Source organism: Panthera pardus, unplaced genomic scaffold (assembly GCF_024362965.1).
Source record: "Panthera pardus isolate Hobbes unplaced genomic scaffold, ASM2436296v1 HiC_scaffold_24, whole genome shotgun sequence".
NCBI lineage: Eukaryota > Metazoa > Chordata > Mammalia > Carnivora > Felidae > Panthera > Panthera pardus.
Genome location: NW_026526810.1, coordinates 91,643,531 through 91,665,517, shown reverse-complemented (window position 1 = coordinate 91,665,517; position 21,987 = coordinate 91,643,531). Strand labels below are relative to the sequence as shown.

The 21,987-nt window shown below is 40.2% G+C and overlaps 1 protein-coding gene across 3 annotated transcripts in view; it reads right to left on the bottom strand.

The window, feature by feature from the left end:
• The window catches only part of GNG2 (G protein subunit gamma 2), a 121,140-nt gene extending 100,042 nt beyond the window's left edge, over nt 1-21,098 (bottom strand). Inside the window, exons 1-2 of one of the 3 annotated variants that reach the window (XM_019451816.2) lie at nt 20,951-21,098; nt 2,776-2,817 (exon numbers count right to left, since the gene is read on the bottom strand). The gene's annotated coding sequence lies outside the window, so the exon portion shown is untranslated. Of the gene's footprint in view, nt 1-2,775; nt 2,818-20,517; nt 20,788-20,950 lie in introns of those variants that run through there. The other 2 variants (XM_019451815.2, XM_019451817.2) reach the window with 2 other exon arrangements.
• Nucleotides 21,099-21,987: the final 889 nt, after the last annotated feature.

Here is a 21,987-nt window from a genome sequence, read left to right as displayed (position 1 = left end):
CAGGGGCCACACCCATAGTACCAAAAGGTCTGGCCAAGAAAGGAGCTGTGGGACGTCAACCTGTCCACTGGATCCAATGACAAATACTCCAAGAAAACCCAAAGCCTTTAGGGCTTGTATCTATAACACAGGATTTCCAGAATCAAGACAAAAACTTGCTCCAGCAATTCAGGAACCCTAACTCCTGCTCAACCCTACACAGTGGAATGTTAGATAATCCTACCTCTGCTACCCGACGCCTTTCCACTTTTCTGAACAGCTAATCTCTTTTACTTTGCAGTAGGCAGAATAATAGCCTCCAAAGAGGTCCACGTCCTAACCTCTGGAACCTGTGAATATGTAACCTTACAAGGGAAAAAGGGACTTTAAATTAAGGACCTTCAGAGGGAGAGAGTATCCTGGATTAGCCAGTGGGCCAAATCTTATCACAGGGGTCCTTAAATCAAAGAAGCTTTTCTATCTGAGTTCAGAATTAAGAGATACAGAAGGCATACAGAGATACAATGTTATAGGCTTTGAAGATAGAGAATTCTCTAGAATTCTCTCCTAGAGCTTCCAGAAAGAAAGGTGCCTCTGTCAGTACTTTGCTTTTAGCCCAGTGAGATCCCTACAGAACTTAACCTGCAAAACTGTAATAAATTTGTATTGTTTTAAGCCACTGAGCTTGTGATAATTTGTTACAACACCAAACAGGAAACGAAATATATCCTTCATCATTGCTGCGCTTTCAATTTGCATGCTGTCTTGGTAGTATTTTGCTTTAAACCCCAATATTTGACCATTTCTTACCCAATATTTAATTTGCTTCTCTGTATAGACTAAAAAAAAAAACAAAAACAAAAAAAAAAAAAAACAGATTTGGTCCTAGAGCACATATGCTCAAAATCCCTCCAACAGTGCAAAACACTATTTTGCTTTACATATCTACTTGGTTTAGTTTCTTTCTTTAGTTTGTTAGCACAGAGACCACTTACATAAGGAACCACTGAGCATAAGTGAAATCAATCATTTTGCATGAGGCAAAAATGCTTGCGAGAATAAGTGACAAATAATCGCTCTACCATTGTGTGCAAAGACACAGTAGTTCCCAGTGTCTTCCTAGGGTGCTCTGGATATCACAGTGACTGGAAGATGCCACCGGCCTTTTGTGAGCCAAGGACAGGAACACCAAAAAGGACAATGAAGAATTGTCCCATTCAACATGCCAGCAACTCCCATTGAGAAACTCTGCCTGGATTGATTTGAAGCATTTAAGTACATGCATTAACATGAAAAAAATCAACACAAACATCAGATAGAGAACATCAAATACTTATAAGAGAGTCTTCATTATCAACAATACAGTAGTCCCTGCCTTATCCGTGATTTTGCTTTCCATGGTCCCAGTGGTGCTTGGTCAACCACAAATATCCCCCACAAATAAGGGGGGGCTACTGTATTTGGTACAATGTAGGGATGGCTCAGTACTCTCTTGCAAGATATTAAGTACTTAAATCCAAAAGAACTTCACTATGAGGTAGCAAAAGCTATATATGGTCTTAAAAGCATACCTACACAGGCCTTTCTTCTAATAAGCTCTTGATTAGAGATTCTTATCCTAAGTTTCTAATAGTAGAAAATACTAAATATTTGCTGAATAAATAAATGGATGAAAGACCAGCTCCAGGAAACTGTCAGTATTTTTTATTAGCACTTTTCTGTAACCACTAAATAGTTATGTAAATAAATAATTAAAAATCCAACAACCAAATTCAAGCCACTGACATAAAATCCAATGGGCAACGAAGAGAATAGGTGATAGCATAAAGGAAACAATATCGGCCACGAATTGATAGTTATGGAAACTGAGTGGTGGGGATATGGAAGTTCATTATATTATTCTATACTGGAATATGCATGAAATTTTTCCTAATGAGGTTAAATTTTAAAATAGGGGAAAGGGGCACTTGGGTGGCTCAGTTGGTTAAGTGTCAGACTCTTGGTTTCAGCTAAGGTCATCATCTCTCGGTTTGTGGGTTTGAGCCCTGCATCAGGCTCTGTGCTGACAGTGCAAAGCCTGCTTGGGATTCTCTCACCCTCTCTCTCTGCCCCTACTCTGCTCTCTCTCTTTCTCTCTCTCTCTCTCAAAATAAATAAATAAACTTAAAATAGGGGAAAAAATCCAAGTTGCTGACTACTGGTTGGGGCCGACAAACACATTATCACCTGTCTCAGCAGTATGGTGACCTTTCAAGTCTACAACCAGAATCAAATGGCTTTAGCTACTTTCAAAAGCCAAGTTAGCTTCTTTAAGAAGAAACCCCTACAGCATTAGATTGACCTTTCGTTATTATTGTTTGTTGCTGCTGGAAAAAAACCCTTACAACGTCTACAACCAGTCTGTTAAGAACAGGGCTTACCCTTCTCTGATCTAATCTACTGTGACGTCTGTCTTGCACAGGGTATGTCTTCAATAGCTGCAACCGATTAATCATGTATAGTGCCACAGGAATACATTTTAAGGCTATGACCCCAAGGCTCTCCAACTCAGGTTTTTAGAAGAGAATAAGAAAATCTGGGTGAGAAATCTGATTTTAACTATCATCAAGGATAACCAGGCTTGCCTTAAATCCTGAAATCATGTTAATTTTACTAAAGCCTCTATGGATATTTCTTTTTGATAAACATCACACGTCAAATGCAATCATCTACAGGATCAGTTAAGATACTCTTTTCGGCTTAAAGTTCTAGTTAGATTCAAGAAAATCCTAGGAGAAAGTATTTTATAATTCTTACCTCTTGAGTTCCCAAAGCCTGAGGCTCACTGGCAGATCTGGGCTGTTGAGAAAGCAGAGAGGAAAATGTATTTTTTTTTTTATAAAAAGGAAAAATAACATGATACGTAAGAGCTGAACAGGCAAATGGGTGTTTCTGTAAATAGGGTTTGGTGGTAATGGCTGGATAGCTCTAAGGGCAGAGGGTCTCACAGGTTTACATTTCTGAACCAAGAAACAAATATTTTGTTAACTCTTTTTCTTTTAAGAAGCAGATGTGAAATAAGAGTCTCTTTCTTTGTGAACTTCCCTGGCCCACAAGAAACCATGAAAATACAAAGTCAGCTTGGGAACTTAAGGAAAGCAGAGTTCTTGGTGACAGAGATGACTAAGAACAAGTCTTTCTCTTGACCTCACCCAATCTGTTCCCAACGGACCAAAGCGGCAGAGGCAGGAAAGGTTCTTGCTTTAGGTGTCCTGGACAGAGCTGAAGTTCCATTTGTGTGTATCTAGCCCTTTAAGAGGGTAGATTTAGACAATTTAGCAATTATAAAAGCATCTTTAGTATCTACAGTTTCTGTGGGCTGTTTAGAAGTAGAGACACGCATATCCCTGGCCACCATAACTTCTGAGGATGTTGAACAAAAATCACATTGGGTCCTAGGACCCATGAACATCAGTGTCTGTAAAGATCTCACAGTGCTTAAGATTGGCACGTGTGCTACAGTCACAACCCAACCAGCTCCCAGATGGTTAGAAGGGATCATACATTTTATTTTATTTTATTTTATTTTTTTTTATTTATTTATTTATTTATTTATTTATTTATTTATTTATTTATATTAACATATGAAATTTATTGTCAAATTGGTTTCCATACAACACCCAGTGCCTATCCCAAAAGATGTCCTCTTCGATGCCCATCACCTACCCTCCCCTCCCTCCCACCCCCCATCAACCCTCAATTTGTTCTCAGTTTTTAAGAGTCTCTTATGCTTTGGCTCTCTCTCCCACTCTAACCTCTTTTTTTTCTTTTTATTCCTTCCCCTCCCCCATGGGTTTCTGTTAAGTTTCTCAAGTGGATCATACATTTTACAATGAGCCAAAGTTGTTAGGAAAGCATTATCTCATGATTAATGACAGCAAAGAAATAAAAAAAGCCAAGGGCCAAAAACAACCTATTTTCAGAGGATGAAACCTATGGATAACGATGATTAGTGGGGCTTGTAAAATAAGCCTATCCAAGGATGCTCGGAGCTGAGCACTCTCATGCATTACTGGTGCTAGCAGCCTCTTGGGAAAACAGTTTGGCACTATTTATCAAGGCCCTCAAATATGTTCTCAATCATTGTCTTAGTGATATCACTCCTTGACTTTATTAAAAAAAAATACAAAATGCAGACAATTTTTACCAAGGTGTTAGAAACAAACGAAATACCAGTAATTCAGCCTACTGAGTAAAATAAAAACTCTGCATGATGGAACTTTGAAACAATACATACAAAAAATTGGGGAGCCTTGGGTGGCTCAGTCTGTTAAGCATCCACCTCTTGATTTCAGTTCAGGTCATAATCTCATGGTTTGGGAGTTCAAGCCCCACAGTACAGAGCCTACTTGGGATTCTCTCTATCTCTCTCTGCCCTTTCCATGCTCATGCTCTCTCAAAGTAAGTAAATAAAACTTTTTAAAAAACAGATACAAAAATTTTAAATAAGGAAAAATATACATGATATAAAGTAATGTGAAAAAATACAAAACTACATATAGTATGACCTCAATTTTGTAACATATGTTTCAAATATACTTTTTCTAATTCTTTTTTATTTTTTATTTTTTTTTAATTTTTTTTAACATTTATTTATTTTTGAGACAGAGAGAGACACAGCATGAACGGGGGAGGGGCAGAGAGAGAGGGAGACACAGAATCGGAAGCAGGCTCCAGGCTCTGAGCCATCAGCCCAGAGCCTGACGCGGGGCTCGAACTCGCTGACTGCGATATCGTGACCTGAGCTGAAGTCGGACGCTTAACTGACTGAGCCACCCAGGCGCCCCTCTAATTCTTTTTTATATTTTCACATGTATATTCTTCTAGTACATTATTTCACAAATATTATTTTCTGGTAAATATTATAATCTCTCTGATATAGGTTATTCTACAAAATGACTGGAAGAAGATACATCAAAATGTAAACAGCATATTACCTCTTCTATCCTATCATCTATAGGATAATGAAAGTAGCAGAAATTGCTAGATATGTCCAGTATCTGCTCTTCTCTTTTATGCTTATAATAGAATTTTCAGCTAGGAACATAGATGTCAAGGATAACTACTTTTCCCAGCCTCCATTGCTGCGAGGTGTGTGGCTATGAGACAAAGTTCAATGCGAAGACTGCAACAGTGATAAATGTCAACTTGTGGGCCATGCCCTCCCCTTTCCAACGACGTCCCTTCCTGCTGGTGATAAGTGAGATCCTCAGGGCAAGCTACTACTTTAGATCATAAACCAAGAGAAACATGCTTGAGTGATGGACTAACATGATAGAAAAAGCATGGGTCCCTGGATGTTCTTGAGGAGCAGAGCTACCTTTCCAGCCCTGGACTACCCATACCTCTGAATTATTATGTGAAAGAGAAATAACTTCTGTCACCCACGGTGAAGTCAAGTCTCTGTTACTTGCAGTTCAACTAACAACTCAAGTATTTTGGCAATTTAAGTATTTTCCAAATTTTCAATAATCACCGTGAATTACTTTGATTATCTGAAAAAAAAAGTTTGTTAAGCATCGTTTCATAATGTTAAGAAAATTAAGATAGCACAGAATGGAGTTCAAGCAACGTGTGACTTCTCTCCATATAGGAGAGGAAAAAATGAAATCCACAGTTTCAAGAAGTAGTTAATATATCCTTTCAAGGGCATAAACTACACACAAACTCCCTGAGTTGCTATGACCCTTTCATCATGCACCAGGGCACTTTATTTCAAGCCTTTTGAAAAACAGTTTTAACAAGGAAAAGTTGTTTAGCTCTAAATAAAATCTGCTTTAAAATCTGCTTGAGGAATATTCTAAAAAAATACAACTCTAGTCAACATATTATAATTATCCACTTGAGAAGATATCTAGACTTCTTAAAGTAAACTTAGAAACATTCTTAAAAACAGGTTTATATGCACTCACTCATACCTTTAATTTAATAAGGTTGTTGTTTTCTCCCCATATAGAATCATAATGACTCACCCCTACCGTACGTAATTCCACTGGTCCAACAACTGTGTTGACTGTCCATCAAACAAGTGTTATGTTTTGATTTTACTTTCCTCTGGAGTGGAGCTCACATAACCTCTCTAATCTCTGTGACCCATGGGCCCGTATTATAAGATGACTGACCAAGATAAAGGAGTCAAATCTACTCCATATAATAAAGATACCTCATCCACTTGGGGATCAGCTCTGAAACAATGGCCTCACTAAAACCAGTCTCTACCCATATTAGAATAATGCATTAAGGATCCTTTAAATCTGCAATAACATTATGCCCGTGGTATGTGATGTCTTTTGGAAGATCATTAAAGCCTTGTGCACTGGCGTGCAAGACATTTCCCCAGGCAGACCTCAAAGACTTATATGTAATTATGTATCAGATAAAGGATCTATTTTTCCCCCCTTCTACCCCCAAGAGAATGTCAAATGGTCCTTTTCTCCCCTGTGAATCACAACCCCCCAACACTAATAAGGCTAACTTATATTCAATAACCAAGGAGGTATGCCAGAGTTTCTTCACTCCCCTCTAAGGATAACTACGCCAGTATGTTTTCAAGATCCCCCTAAACTCTCTCTTGCAATAGGCAAATAGAAGCTGATAGTCCAAGCTCTGAATTCTCAGTTTCTCTCCCCCTCTTCCCTTGACAGGAACATAAGCAAGCCAACTCGACAGGCCTAATTACCATGGTAACAACATGCACTGTGATTATAGATGTGTTTGTTTTTTAAAATGACTCACAGATTGTTCTCCCAGAAGCCCCAGACACACAGGTTTCTGGGTGGTTTACAAAAGCTATTCAAAGTTTTCTTGCAAATTTCTCGCTCCTATTAGCATAACTGGTGTGATGGAGAGAGATTCATCAAATCAAATATGCCTTTCTCCTTAAGGAAAAAAAAAAAAAAAAAAAAAAAACGCCGCTTGGTTCCTTAAACGCTCCAACATTAATCAATTTAAAACTTGGGTTAATAATGAAATTAATTTGAGTTTGTACACTGGAGATAATTAATCTGTTCCTAATTTAAATAATTAAGGTATTTCATAATGTAGTTTTAGAGACCCAAATGAAATAATCAAGTGAAATAAAATCAGCACTAAAAAAAATAGCAAATAAAATAGCCTAAATCTGTGGGTACATGATCGGTCCCATGTAAAGTGTTACAAAAGAATAAATGTTAAGTCTTAATACCAAGATGTTTTTCAACTGACGTCCAAAATAAAGACATTGACTTTCTAAATGCATACATGAAAGAGTCCAGATATTTGGAAAAATTGGACTGTTCTGTTCATTTATTCAATACATATTATTTAAGACACGCTATGTAATAGGTATCATTGTTTACAACCAGAACATCGCAATAGGGCTTAGGGAAGACCATTTTTTTTATTGGAGACAAAGACCATGGGTGTGGCTTAGTCTATGAGAAAGATTCTTTGCCTCACAAGGCACCATTCGGGGTAAGCTCTCAGTGAGAAGGACAATTTTCCAATGATAGTATTGGGCTTAGAATTCAGAGTCCTGACTTTGGCATCATGGTTGACTCTCTCCAAAAAAAAGCACAGTTGGTAATTTTGGTATGTTGGCTTTCCTCAGTATGAATTGGAAACAAACCTTATTTTAAAAGAAAATTTAAATGGAAACTTCTAAATCTATTTAACTTAAAACTCTATCTCCTGATGCTTTCATATAATACAACATATAAAACACACACACGCGCGCACACACACACACACAAAATAGTCACTAAAAATCACTGTCTCCAAATAGCTACACATTTTATGCACTGTTACCAATAATATACTCTTCCTCTAGAGTTTGAAGGGATAAATTGGCTAGGTTATACTGTGGTGATGAACATTTCCCAAATCTTAGTGGTGTAAGACAGCAAAGCTTATTTCCCACTCCCACTACATGTCCATTGCGGGTCAGTGGAGAGACCATTCCTGGGTTGTCTTTACTCTAAGACCCAGGCTTAAGAATGCAGCCCCCATTTCTGTGTTCCTACCACCGCCAATTGCCAAGGAATGCACTCACACCCTGATTCTTAGAAGCTTCTTCCTGGAAGTGATAAATAGCACTTATGCTCACATTTCACTGGCTAATACAAGATATGTGGCTACATCTAACTAAACGGACAGAGAAGTGTAAGCCTTTCGTGAGCTGGGAAGGAAAACTGGAAATATGTATGACTAAGTGCATGGATTACTGGACAAATAGTGCAAGCCTGAGATCGGCGCTTAAGTCAAAACATCGACATCTGGCTATCCCAGGGAAATAGGCTTCCTCAAGTGATTCCTTACTCCAAGTTCTTTGTGTCTGTGACTGCTATTGGTCCATAGCAGTGATTTCTGCTAGAATTTGGTAAGAATCCCATGGACAGAATAAAAGACACTCTAATTCCAGCTTTGTAGTAACAGTAGTAATTACAGTAATTAATAGTTATACTTCTAAATAGTTACTATGTGATGCATTCTGCTAAATGAACATTTTAATACATTATATAATTTTCTCCTGACAATTTTGTGAAGTAGGTATTGTCATTATTATTTCCCATTTTATAGATGAGGAAACTGGGGCATAGAAAGTAACTTGCTCTAGAGATTCCGATTCCAAACTGGTGTCCTTTAATTAACTATGCTCACTTGTGTATTAAGCTTTAGAAAATTATTTTTTTAACATTTATTTATTATTTTCTTTAGAGGGAGCGTGAGTGGGGGAAGAGCAGAGAGAGAGGGAGACTTGAGGATTCAAAGCAGGCTCTGCGTGCTGAGAGCAGCAAGCCCGATGCAGGGCTTGAACTCACAAACCACGAGATCATGACCTAAGATGAAGTCAGACACTCAACTGTCTGAGCCACCCAGACACCACAGAAAATTATTTTTTACACTACAGTATTTTAGGATTATTTTAAGACTTATAATAAAAAACACATCATTTGTCTTTTACCTAGAAGCTTTCACTTTTTCTTACTTAACTTTTGTATTATTTTCATTAAAAGAAAATCTAGGGGCTGTTCAATATCAAGGGTTTTTTTTTTCTTAGTGAAATTATTTGAATGCCTATACACCATGATGTTCCCTAAACACAGTCATCATTTATGAGATTTTTTTTTTTAATAGCAAAGAATCAGCTCAGTTCTCTAAAGACTCAAAAAGGATGGGTTTTTTTTCCTGTTTAAGTTTTTTCACAATTTTTCTAATATGGTTCTGTACAGATCAGATAAATACCCTTCTTAAATAGAGCTCTGTTGGCAAAGCCTAGAAATTAACTTTACTTTCCTGTTTAAAAATGCAACTATGAGTAGGAAGCACTCAATCATTTATTATAGAAAAGGTACTCCTACTATTAATACTTAGTCTGCTATGATGAGAACGCAAAGAAACCACACCTCAAGGCAAGCAGTCAAAACACTGTAATGACAGCAATTCCGCTGAAATCTCCCTTTTTTCACTATGGCTGCCTCACACACGTGGCCTCTGAAATACAATGCCAAAGTGGAAAGTAGGAACCATGAAGAAAAGGCAACGATAATAGAACTGCATGTTGCCTCCAGAGTTGGAAAGTGAAAACCAATTTTCGAAACAACTCATAATCTGAAATTCCAGAGATTAGTCATTCTTCTCTTACAGGTGCTGTAATCAACAAAATACACACCTCTCTAGAGAAAACAAGGTTTTCATTGAAGTCTGACAGGCGCCACACATAGAGAACCCTTGGCCTCTCTGGGGCCTGTCTTGGCCCAGGGTGGATTTTATTTACATCAAATTGACTTAACTGACCAGGCAGGAAATCTCATTTTATATATATGTGTGTATATATATATATGTGTGTGTGTAACATATATTTATACATATGTAACATATATATAACATATAATTTATATATATGTTACATATATATATTTACACAATTTTTTACAATGCAGATAATGCAAGAGTGGTTGTCTAAATTAAACGACATTCTTTTTTTTTGAAGTTTTCATTTAATTTATTTTTTTTAATTTACATCCAAGTTAGTTAGCATATAGTGCAACAATGATTTCAGGGGTAGATTTCTGAATACCCCTGACCCATTTAGCCCATCTCCCCTCCCACAACCCCTCCAGGAACCCTCTGTTTGTTCTCCACATTTAGGAGACTCTTATGTTTTGTCCCCCTCCCTGTTTTTATATTATAAGTTAAATGACATTCTTATGGCTTTACAGGACCTGATGTATTTTCCTCTGGAATAATTTGGTTAGAAGGTTATTTACTAAGTCTTGTATTAGCCATTTGGTATTTTCTTTCAGGATTCTTTCTCCCATCTACCTATATCACCACCATTTAACAAAAACAAGCTTTTTGTCTATGTGTGTATGTGTGTTTTTCAAAAGGAAATGCATGGAAACACTGGTCAACTCCAAGTTGTGGGCTCTTGAAATATCAATTACCTTTTTTTGAGCCTTGATAGCTTCACTTATAAAATGGGAATAATAATAGTGTTAGACTCCATTGACTGCCTACTTGTTAATCATCAACTCCTTGTCCTTTGCTAACACAACCAGACCTTTTCTCCGGGGTCTGGTGACCATGTGCTTCAGAGACGCTGTTCCGTGGCCCCAGGAGGAAACTCTCACATCAGCCAATCACAGGGGTTCTGTCTGCCTCACCTCCATAGATAAAGCGTGTGAGCTCTGAGGGGGATTCAGCTGGAGACAGCTGTTCTGTAACACTAATAAGAGGTACATGAAAAGGAATCGGTCACCTCTCTGTGCCTCTAGATATTGAAATCTTCCTGTTATTCTGAAATTGTAGTAGCCATGTCAGCACCAGCAGGGGAACAGTCTAAGAGAGAAACCAACTGTGGAGGATGTCAGAACTGGAGGAAGGAAAGAATGCAGGTTGCTGAAAACAGTGTTCTGGAGTTACCCTTCTTTTAGGAGGTCTTGAGGCAAATTTCCTGTTGGTTAGGCCATTTTGGTAGGGTGTTCCTTTACCAGCAACCAAAAGTACCCTGATAGAAAAATTCTGTTCACTTCTCATAGGGTTATTTTTTAAAACTAATGGCAAACAGTAATGTATGCAAAGTACGGGGCACAAACAGCATGCCCAGCAAATGCTAGTTCTCAACTTGATTGCTGAAATGTGTTGATTTTCACTCATTCAACCATGAGTGAGCGCTTGACTCTATGTGGTCCGAATGGCTCCTCTGTGAGGTTTTCCTTGGCTCCTCCCAATAGAATTAAGGGCAAAAATCACTGCTTTCTCTACTTTGTTCATCTAAAAGATAATACCAAGTACCTAAGGTTTATTTTAAACAATAACATTGGCATTTAGTCCAGACAACAAGCCCTGTAGTGCTGATTGCAGTGTAGAAAAATATAACGAAACAAAGTAGTCTTGCTGACTGTGTAAATCAATTTGATCCGAATAAATTTTAACCCAGACCAGGTACTCAATGGAGCAGCCAAGTGTGCTCCATTTGGAGACTGCCTAGTTTAACGGAAAAGTGGCTTTCTGTAGAGGAAAGACATATTTCATAGATTATTTTTTTAAGTTTATTTATTTATTTTGAGAGAGAGTGCATGCACGTGAGTGGGGAAGGGACAGAGAGAGGGAGAGAGAAAATCCCAAGCAGGCTCCACAGTGTCAGCACAGAGTCTGACACAGGGTTCAGTCTCACAAAACATGAGATCATGACCTGAGGTGACATCAACAGTCAGATGGTTGACCAACTGAGCCACCTAGGGACCCCGAGATTATTATACATGTATGTGAAAAGGACATACTGGCTCTGAATTTCATCTCATCCTTAAGACCTGACTGGGAACTCTCACCCGCCCCCACCCCCCACATCCTCACATGGTGTTCTCCTCACCAAGGCTCAATTTAAATGTCACCTCCTCAGAGAGGTCTTCAGGGACTACCCAACAAAAGTACATTTCCATTACCACCACCATCGTATGTATAATCTCCATCATTCAACTTGTTTCTATTTTCATCCATCTCAGCACTTCTCACTACCTGATATTTTCTTGTATTATAATTTATTTCTTGTCAATGGGGTCCAAACTTGGCTGGCTGTGATCTAATTAGCCTGGGCTGAGGCCAGGACCTGGGTATTTTTTTCAAAGTACCACTCAGTGATATTGAACATGCAGCCAGATCTAAAAGCCACTTGTTTATGTGTTTACTGGATCTCTCCCAACACTAGACTGTGAGTTCCAAGAAAACAAAGAACTGGCCTGTTTCGTTCATCCAAGTCTCCCTGGCCCCTCCAAGAACACGTGGCACATTGCAGACATTCAGTTAAGGCTTGTGGACCGAATGACCAACTGGGTTATAATTACATCAGCATTTGTCTGTTTCCCCTGTAGTTTATGAGCTCCTAGAGAGCTCCTAAAGTATCTAGCCCAGTCTGCATCAAAAAATAAGTGATGAAGGAGAGTTCAGTAAATAAATGAATTATAAACAAACTGCATTTGTGAGCTTAAATATTCTCTCACATGCACACACATACACACACACACACACACACACACACACACACACAATAATATGTGAAGTAAGGGATGTGTTAATTATCTCGATGGAGGGGATCCTTTCACAATGTATACATGTATCAAATGAGCCCACTGTACACTTTAAATGGCTTATTTTATTTGTTAATTATACATCAGTAAAGCTGAAATTAAAAACAAATAAACAAAAACCCCCATAACTGTATGTGTGTGGTATATATAAGGAAGACAAAGATGAAACTGGGCGTGGCCACTGTCCTCAAAGAGCTGGCTGAAGGGGAAAAAAGGCAGATTGCCATTATACACACTAGAATGTGCTAACTGCTATGATGAAAGAACAAAAGATTTCAGGGGAGGTAAAAACTGTTTCTTACTGGGGAGGGGGGGAAAGAAACCAAGGAAGGCTTCATGGAAGAGGTAGCATTGGAACTGAGTCTTACAGAACAGATGGAATTTGGCTATTCAGAGAAGTAACACTGTGGGGTGAAGTGTGGAAGGGGAAGTAGGAAGGTTATTCTAGGGAGAGGAAAGAACACACACAAACCAGTCCAGCTGGAAGTTAGGAGGGCCTGGACTAAGACACCAGCTATCAATGTGGAAAAGAGTAGAGAGTGTCAAGATATGTTCCCAATCACAGTGCAAAAAGCTATGGGACCAGCTACAACTTGGGCTGTTTGTTGAGGAAAACTGAAATTGAGTTTTTATAACTGAGGGACTGAGAGAATGGGGTGTCATTAATAGTCAGGGAATCCGGTAGGAGCTAGTTTTGGGTGGGGAAAGGCAATAGTAGCACTAGTTTGGACATGTGAGTTTCATTTTCAGTGGGTCGAATGTTTGCAGGGTGCTTGATGCACAAGTTTGGCAGCGGATGAGTGATGACGATGAAGGATCACATTTGAACTTACCTGTACGGTGACAATGACTAAAGTCATAGAAAAGGATTTGATAAAGGGAGAGGGAGAAATTAAGAGGCAGAAAAACCAAATCTTGAGAACAAACATATTTAGGGATCATAACTTGGGGGTTAGTGGGGAAGTTGGGAGCCTTAAGAGAGCTATGAAGGGTGGAAGAATGTGCCACCCCAAAATATACCTCTTTGACATACAGATTATTTTGAACAGGATACTTTGGGAAACAGCAGACACAGGAGAAATTCTGAAAACAGACTAGATGTTACCACTTATGTAAGGGAAATTTACACTTACAAAGAAAATCTCCATTTATAAGGGTGCCTCCTCCCTCTCCTACCTGAAAGGGAAGGATGACTAAATCCCTAGAGACTCTAGTCAGTGGACAGGTATCCACTTAAATCTGCTTTATCTTAATCTTACTCTTATTTACCACACTTTTCCTGGTCACCTCTCCCATAACTGGCTTCCTCCAACCCTTCTTCTCTGCCTTTAGCTGAAGATGGTATTTCAGCCGGAATTCTAAGCCACCTCTGAGAGTTACTCATTTTTCCTGGGTATCCTGCATGTATACATGAGGTATACATGTTAATAAGTATGTTTGCTTTTCTCTCACTAATCGGCCTTTTGTTCCAGGGTTCCCAGATGAGAACTTAGGATAGTGGGAAAACTATTTTTCTTCCCCAACAGGTAGAAGAGAACAGGTTCGTTGAGGTTATAAAAGTCAAGGGGAAGCTCTATTGGCAGCAGATCTAATTTTAAATTAATTTATGTGCATGAACTAATCACATTTGCAGGCAAAGAGAAGAGGGCCAATAAAGATAAGAAACCAAATACGTGTGAAAGAGATAGACTTATTGTCAGAACATAGTCCCCTACAAAGTAAAAAGAAATGGAATGGAGAGTCCAAGTAGAGAGTTTACTCTCAGCTTGAATGAAAGGCTGTGTTAATTTGACCTAAGAAGACAGGGGAAGAGAATGAGTGGAGACACAGAGGTATTTTGAGATGGTAAATAATGAGGTTGAGGAAGCCTGTAATATATACCTTTTCAGATAAACAGAAGGTGAGGTCACCTGAAATAAATAAAAGTAGTGGGACTTAGGTTTAAGGGTTTTATTGAAAATGCACAGGGAATAGTAAAATAGGAAATTTTAAAAAAAAAAGAAGCAAAGGGTTTTCAGAGAACAGCAATGGCCCTACTGATGTTGCAGTGAATGTGGAGTAGAACCCAGCTTCTAGACCCTCTTCACTAGCTCTGAGTGCCAGGTACTGGAGGAGAGGATTGTGGAAAGGTCTGACCCTGACAACCAGGCTGACAGGAGGGCAAGGAAAGTCCAAAGCAACAGGGAGGAAGAGGTCAAGGGCCTAGTTTTCCCAAGCCTCTCCTTTAAAGAGCTTGACTGTTTACACATATTTGCCAAGAGATAAAAGAGTTGATCTTGTCTTATCTCAAACCTTGGTATAAAGTGGTACCATTTCTAAGAAACATGTTATCACTCGAGTTTAAGATTGAACTCCCTCTTTTTTAATGTTTAATGAAGTCCCTTAGAGATTGTTTGAACATCGATTCCCATTAAATATAACTCGTTTTCTGTAACATAAGAGTCTGGGGGAACATATATATCTCTAATGCTCTTACCTGAAAATCTGAATTGCAATTCCAACATGGCATCTTTACATTTGAACAAATCTGAACACAGAAACTGCATACTTACACGTTACACAGGGTGTTAAATTTAAACACTTATGGTCTTCTTTTTAAACAAATTTGGTCATACAAACAATTTTAAAAGTGACAAACTATAGAGACTTTCTCTGTCCGTTTGCCCTAAGACGGAGGGAGGTGAAATGGAGATTGAATTGGGAGGCAAGGTATTAATCATCTGGGCAAATCTAGAAAGGTAACTTAAATTCTAGGCCTTTTCTATTATCCATCATGGATGGTTTGATACAGGTTAGGCTCATCCCCAGGTCATTTTCAGTTGTACAAGTTCTACGATGTCAAAGGTCAGGAACTAAGTCTTAATACAGCTCTGTAATTCCCCTCTCCACCTGGATCTAGTAAAGCCAGTGATGGATCCTCCAAGTAAATGCAGAATAAATAGATTTGCAAATTAAACAAACTGAGGATCATTATTCAACCAACCAACACAAAGAGTGCATTATAAGAAATACACATATGATCATTCAGGAGTTCTTCAAACCATTCAAGGTCAACCTCTGTTCCCACACCATAAATCTCAGATATTGTTGCTCTTAATAGAATCCCCCTTCATCTTCCCACCCAGCTCCTCTCAAGCCTTGTCCACTCCCTGCCTCACCAGTTTCAGAATCAGGGGTGAAATCTGCAGTGGGAAATGAAACACAGAAGGATTCCCTATTTTCAAAAGTGAAATTTAGATCAGCATCACATTTCATTAGTAGAAACCTTTTTCAGACATCTATTGTCGTTTAACTACCAAAGCCCCTTCTTCACAGGTTAATCCTCTCCATTATGCAGAGCTGGAGAGGGGCACCTGGGTGGCTCAGCTGGTTAAGGGTTGGACTCTTAGTTTCGGTTCAGGTCACGATCTCACAGCTCTTGGGTTCCAGCTCCAGGTCGGGCCCCGCACTGGCAGCTCAGAGCCTACTTAGGATTCTCTCTCCCTCTCTCTCTGCACCTCTCCTGCTGTCTCATGCATGCGTGCAACAGGCACACACACTCTCTCTCTCTCTCTCAAAATAAATAAAGAAATTAAAAAAAAATAAAATAAAGAGCTGAAGAACAATTTAGTACTTTAGATTCTCTTCCTTATTTCTGACCCTGCTAACTATTGGACATTTTTTTTCTCATCCAGCTAATGAGAAGAGACTAGAAGAACATGGGAACAACAGTCCCCCAGGGCCTCCTCTGTAGTAGCCTGGTCTACATTTGACCAGCCAGCTCACTGGTGTGACTGTCTACAATACAGGTTTGGATTTCACTATCAGGTCCTTGATATCACCAATTACCAGGAGCTATACAGATTTTCTTACTTTCTCCTTTTGATTTTTTTTTTTTTAAATGTAATGTTTTTTATTTTGTGTTTTAGAGAGAGAAAGAGATAGAATACTAACAAGGGAGGGGAAGAGAGAGACACACACACACACACACACACACACACACACACACAGAATCTGAAGCAGGCTCCAGGCTCTGAGCTGTCAGCACAGAGCCCAATGTAGGGCTCAAACCCACAAGACTTATTCATGACCTGAGCTGAAGTCAGAGGCTTAACTGACTGGGCCACCCAGGCACCGCCCCTCCTTTTGATTTTAAAAGTTACTTCTGAGAGAGATATTTTACTTGGGCAGAGATAATACTGGTATATGCAAGAGATTAAGTACAAATATTACAATCATGATCTTTATGATGCACTATGTTAAGTGATCCCACCATTTAAAAATGTCTCCTTGAAAACAATCCAATTAAAAAATGAGCAAAAGACTTGAGTAATCGTTTCTCTAAAGAAGATATACAAATGGCCAAGAGGTCCATGAAAAGATGCTCAACTTCATTAATCCTTAAGGAAATGCAAATTGAAAACATAAAGAAATACCAATTCATATCCATTAGTATGGCTACTATCAAAAACAGACAAACAAAAACCCCCAAGAAATGACAAGTGTTGGTGAGGATGAGGAGAATTTGGAACTCTTACGTAGTGCTGTAGGACTGTAAAATGGTACCATCGCTGTGGAAAACAGTATGGCCATTCCTCAAAACAATTAAACACAGAATTACAATTTGATCCAGCAAATCCATTTCTGGGTACCCCAAAAAAGTGAAGGCAGGGACTCAAACAGATAATTGTACACTCATGTGCACAGCAGCATTATTCACACTAGGTGAAACATGTAAGCAACCCCAGTGTCCAACAGATGAATGAATAAACAAAGTGTGGGGTAGACACACAAAGGAATCTTATCCAGCTTAAAAAAAGAAAGAAATTCTGACACCTGCTACAACATGGATGAACTCTGAAGACATTATGGTGAGTGAATTAAGCCAGTCACAAAAAGACATACCACTTACATGAGGTACCCAGAGTAGTCAAAGTCAGAGACAGAAAGTAGAATGGCGGTTGCCAGGGGCTGTGGGGAGGAAGAAATGGGAACTTATTGTTTGATGGGAGCAGAGTTTCAGTTTGAGAAAAATGGAAAAGCCCTGCCGATGGACAGTGGTAATGGTTACACAACAATGTCAATATACTTAATGCCACAGAATGGTACACTTAAAAATGGTTAAAAGGGGAAATTTTATGTTATATATATTTTACTCCAATTAAAAAATATATATATATATCTCCTGGAACCTTGGAGGTAGCTAGCGGCAAAGGTCGAGAATATGCTAGTTTTCCCTTATGTCACCCATGAAGAAAAAATGCCACGTGAGTACCTACCACATAGCAGGCACTCCCCTATTCACACACAAAAGCAAAAACAAAACACAACAAAATGAAAGACAAAAACAAAAACAAAAAGAAACCCTTGATTACGTACTATTAACTTCTCTTTACAACGAAGAAACTAAGGTTTATACATTAACGTACCAGGTCAAGTAGTAAGAACCAGGGATAGGATTCAAAGGCAGATCTGCCGGACTCTCGAAGCCTATGTTCTTTTCACTCCACGATGTTCTTTTATTCTACCCACAGTTGTCTTTTTGAACTGGCTTTCTGCTTTGACGATAGAGCTTTTATACTTAAAAGTTGGGCCTGCCTTCTGAAGTAGGCTAAAAAAGTCAGTCAACCAAATACATTCACTATGTGCCCACCATATGAGGCCCAGGGCTGGCCACGAAATAATGGAGTCATGTTTCCACTCAGCCATTGGCCATATGGCAGGAAAAAAACCCCATACAATTAAAATTTCAGTGTCCATCGACTCCCTCAAAAGCCACTGAATACTCTGGGCAAAAGCACTATGTCTTTCAATATTCCATATGGCCAGAACAAGTGGAAATAGTCCAGTTTTACAGCATAGAAGCATTTTTATCTTTTTTCTAAACCTTCTACCATCATAGTGGCTGATCTGCTGTTACTCACTGATGTTGTGCTTCAAGCTGGAATTTAACAATTAAGGAAATGTTTTGTGCTGTGCAGAAAATAGGCAGCTCTTAATTGTTTTCTAAAAGAGAACAGGGGGCCCTCTTGACTCTCCTGTGCCTAAGGGCCAAGGTTTCATTTTCTTACTCTTTTGTGAAACACGGCGAAGAATAACACAGATTATCTACACATCCCCAAATAAAGCAGGGTGTTGGCAGGATCCAGTGAATACAGCCTGAAGATGAGTAAGTACCAAAGGGTGAGCCCCATCCTTGTTCATACAGCCCAGATCCCCAACTTTCTATTTCATTTAGTGACAGGCAGCTTGATCACAAAACTGGATCCAAGTTAGGGGCATTCTGGATCCAAGATCCACCCTACATCTCCCCCTGGAAGATGATCTTTACATATTTTATTCTTTAGGAGGCAAATGGGGAGTGTAATTGTGAAGTACATGGAATGACCTGGCTTGCCTACAGGTTTGATTAAATTCATTGACTCCACAGGGAAACTCTACGGTTTCAACACTAGCAATATTTTGCCCCTTAGACATAGCACAAGTTTAATTTAATAAGTAACCTCAGAGAAGTAGACATTTTTTTTCCTTTAGTACCTAAAGATTCTCATCTCTGAACATGTGCTGCTACCCACAAATTTTGGGAAGACAAATAAATTTCAGAAAGATGGCATTAAAAAGCAGACCTTACAGCTTCTCATAACCGAGAATGGTGAGAAATGAGGAGCCATATACACTCTCAACGGCATATTTAGTGTTTAAAAGCCTATATGTTAGGAATTTGAATATCTAAATACGACCTTTTTACTATTTTTTTTACCTTACTATAAGCAGTTCTTTCTTTCCTTTGAAAACTTATCTCTCTTCATTCTAAACATTCAAGAAGAAACCTTTCATCAATGACCATTTATTGCTTACCCACACTTTCCATTGGAAACAAAGCTTAATTTTTAAAACCATGCTTCAGTAGGGTCTTATGCTCTTTCTCCTACATATCCTGCCAAAGACATCTCACAATTTCATTTCCAATCCATTAGACCTATTTAGTGTACTTTTACAGGTCGTTCATAAATATGAACAAGTCATAGTCACGGGCACTCTCATTAAGAGGATCCATTGCTCAAGATAACCAAAGAACAAAAATCGCATTCTGATTTTACCATTTGGGTGTAAACAGGTAAGGAAATAACCGAGCTCCACTTTCACGTTTTGTCCCTCACTAAGGTTAACATGCATCTTGACCCACAGATGAATAAAATCCACATAAACATCAAATCCATATATATCTGATTCTGGACAAGTTAAACCCGCCACACTCCTATGAGAAAGGATGCAACTTTAGGATGAGACCTACTAGCAAATGGTAGCTCTGTCTGAGGTTATCCAGAAAGCAGCTGCACAGAGAGCAGAGGGAGGAAGACACCGTTTTTTTAAAACAAATACTGCCCCTCACATACGCAATTCCAGCCCTTGTTGGCAAATTCTGAGTACAAAAGGATTTAACCAAAAATAAATAAATAAATAATAATAATTTAAAAAACCGCTAAATCACAGTCGTTATAGTGCAAAACAGCAGACACCTCAGTGCAGTATGTAAGAAAGATAATGCAACGAACATTTTCCACCACTTAACACCCTTAAGACGAGGGGACTGCAACGCTCAGATGATGAGCCCACAGCTTCACAGCCCCAGTTGATTTCAACTGAGCCCCGCTTTTCTTCCAAGAGAACTCTGCAAACGGCTTCTTAACACTTAGGGTGTTTTTCTGACGAATCGCCAAAGCGAAGCGCCAACGATGATTTCAACAACAAAAACCAAACAAACGCAAAAGCAAATGTGCCACGAATTTGGCCATTCTCAACAGCCCTTCTCAAAGAACCCATCCTCTCATCCTTTCCCCCCACCGATCCCGAAGCAACGTCCCCATCCTCCCTGAGAAATCCGCCCTTACAACCGCAGGCGGTGGTCATTCTCTCGCTTAAAAAGGAGCGAGCCCCAAAGCGGCCCCTTTACCTGGGCGCCCGCGGCTCGTCGGAGAGCGGCTGGTCTCCTGCGGGGGAGCCGATGTGTGCAGGGGAGCCCGGCGCAGCCCGCGCAGCCCGCCCAGCCCGGCCCGGCCCAGCCCAGCAGTAGTAGGAGCTGCCACGGAGCGGCCGCCGCTGCGCGCTGTGCGCTGTGCGTGTGTAGCAGCGGCGCCTGCAGCCCAGGGACTAGTCCCCACCCAGCTTTGTCTTCAATCATCGCGCTTTCTACAGGAAGCAGCGCATCTCCCACTTCCTCCTCTTCTTGGTGGCTCTCGGCTGCTTTCTTCTTTCCCTCTCTTTCGAGCTAGCGCTTTCACCTCCTCCTGCGCTGCCCACACTAGTGTGACCAGAACCCCTCTCCCCCTTTGTTCCAAGTCCCCCTGGTGCCTCTGTTCCTTCCTTCCCCTTTCTCATTCCCTCACCTCTAACAGCAGCTTCCAGCAACCGCCTCTTCGGGCCCCCTTCCGCGCGCGCAGTCGGCTTCCCGGCAACCGGCCTGCACCGGCCAGTTGTCGTTGATGGTGCTGCTGCTGTTGGTTTTGGGGGGTCCGCAGCCCCTGGCGGGGGGCTGGCCCTGAAATCCAGCACCAGCCTCAATGGCTGCTCCTGATTTACTGTGGTCCCTTTCAAGGCAGCTAGCTGGGAGCCTGCAGCTTGCAGCTTCTCGCTGCAGCATTTTGCTCTGTGGCCAACATGCCAGCAGCTTAATTTCTCCAAGGTCCCACTACCACGGAGATCTTATTAACCCACATGCTCAGAAAGGAATGGCCCTGATAAGTATCCTTGTGGGGTACAAGTGCTAAACCAAGTCCTGCACTGCTACCTGTAGCCTGACAGTGAAGACATATTCCCAAAAGATTCTCAGAGGTGCCAAGGAATGGGGGGGGGGGGGGGGAAGCTGAATGCCTTCCCAGCCTAGAAAGAGAACTCTGCCCCTGCCCCCACCCACTCCCACTGGTAGGGCTGAAAGGACCCTCATGACCCTCTAATCCTTTCCCCCTTGCTTTAGGGCTTTAGGACAGGTATCATGTTATGGGTAAGGGTAGAGACTGCAGGCAGTCTGTCCACTAGGACTTGAATCCAAGCTGTCATGACTGACTATATGAACTTGGGTGAATTATTTAACGTCCGTGTCCCTCGATTCCCTCATCTGCAAAATGGAAAGGATTACAGTCACATCCCACAGTAGAAATGTGAGGGTTACAGGAGATGGCCACAAAATGCTAATAGTTCCCGGGACTTAGGAAGTGTTAAATACACATTAGCTCTTTTTAGAGAACGTGGATGCTCTGAGACGAGATGACTTTTGAGAGTCAGCAGCCACATCAGGACCAGTCTTTGGTTTCTGAGTTCCCCACCATCAGTATATTCGTCACTAAACTCTGATGCTCTTGGCGACAATCTATTCAGTTTGTGAATCACCCTCCCCTCAATTCCAATACAAGGTGCTTTGGGGAAG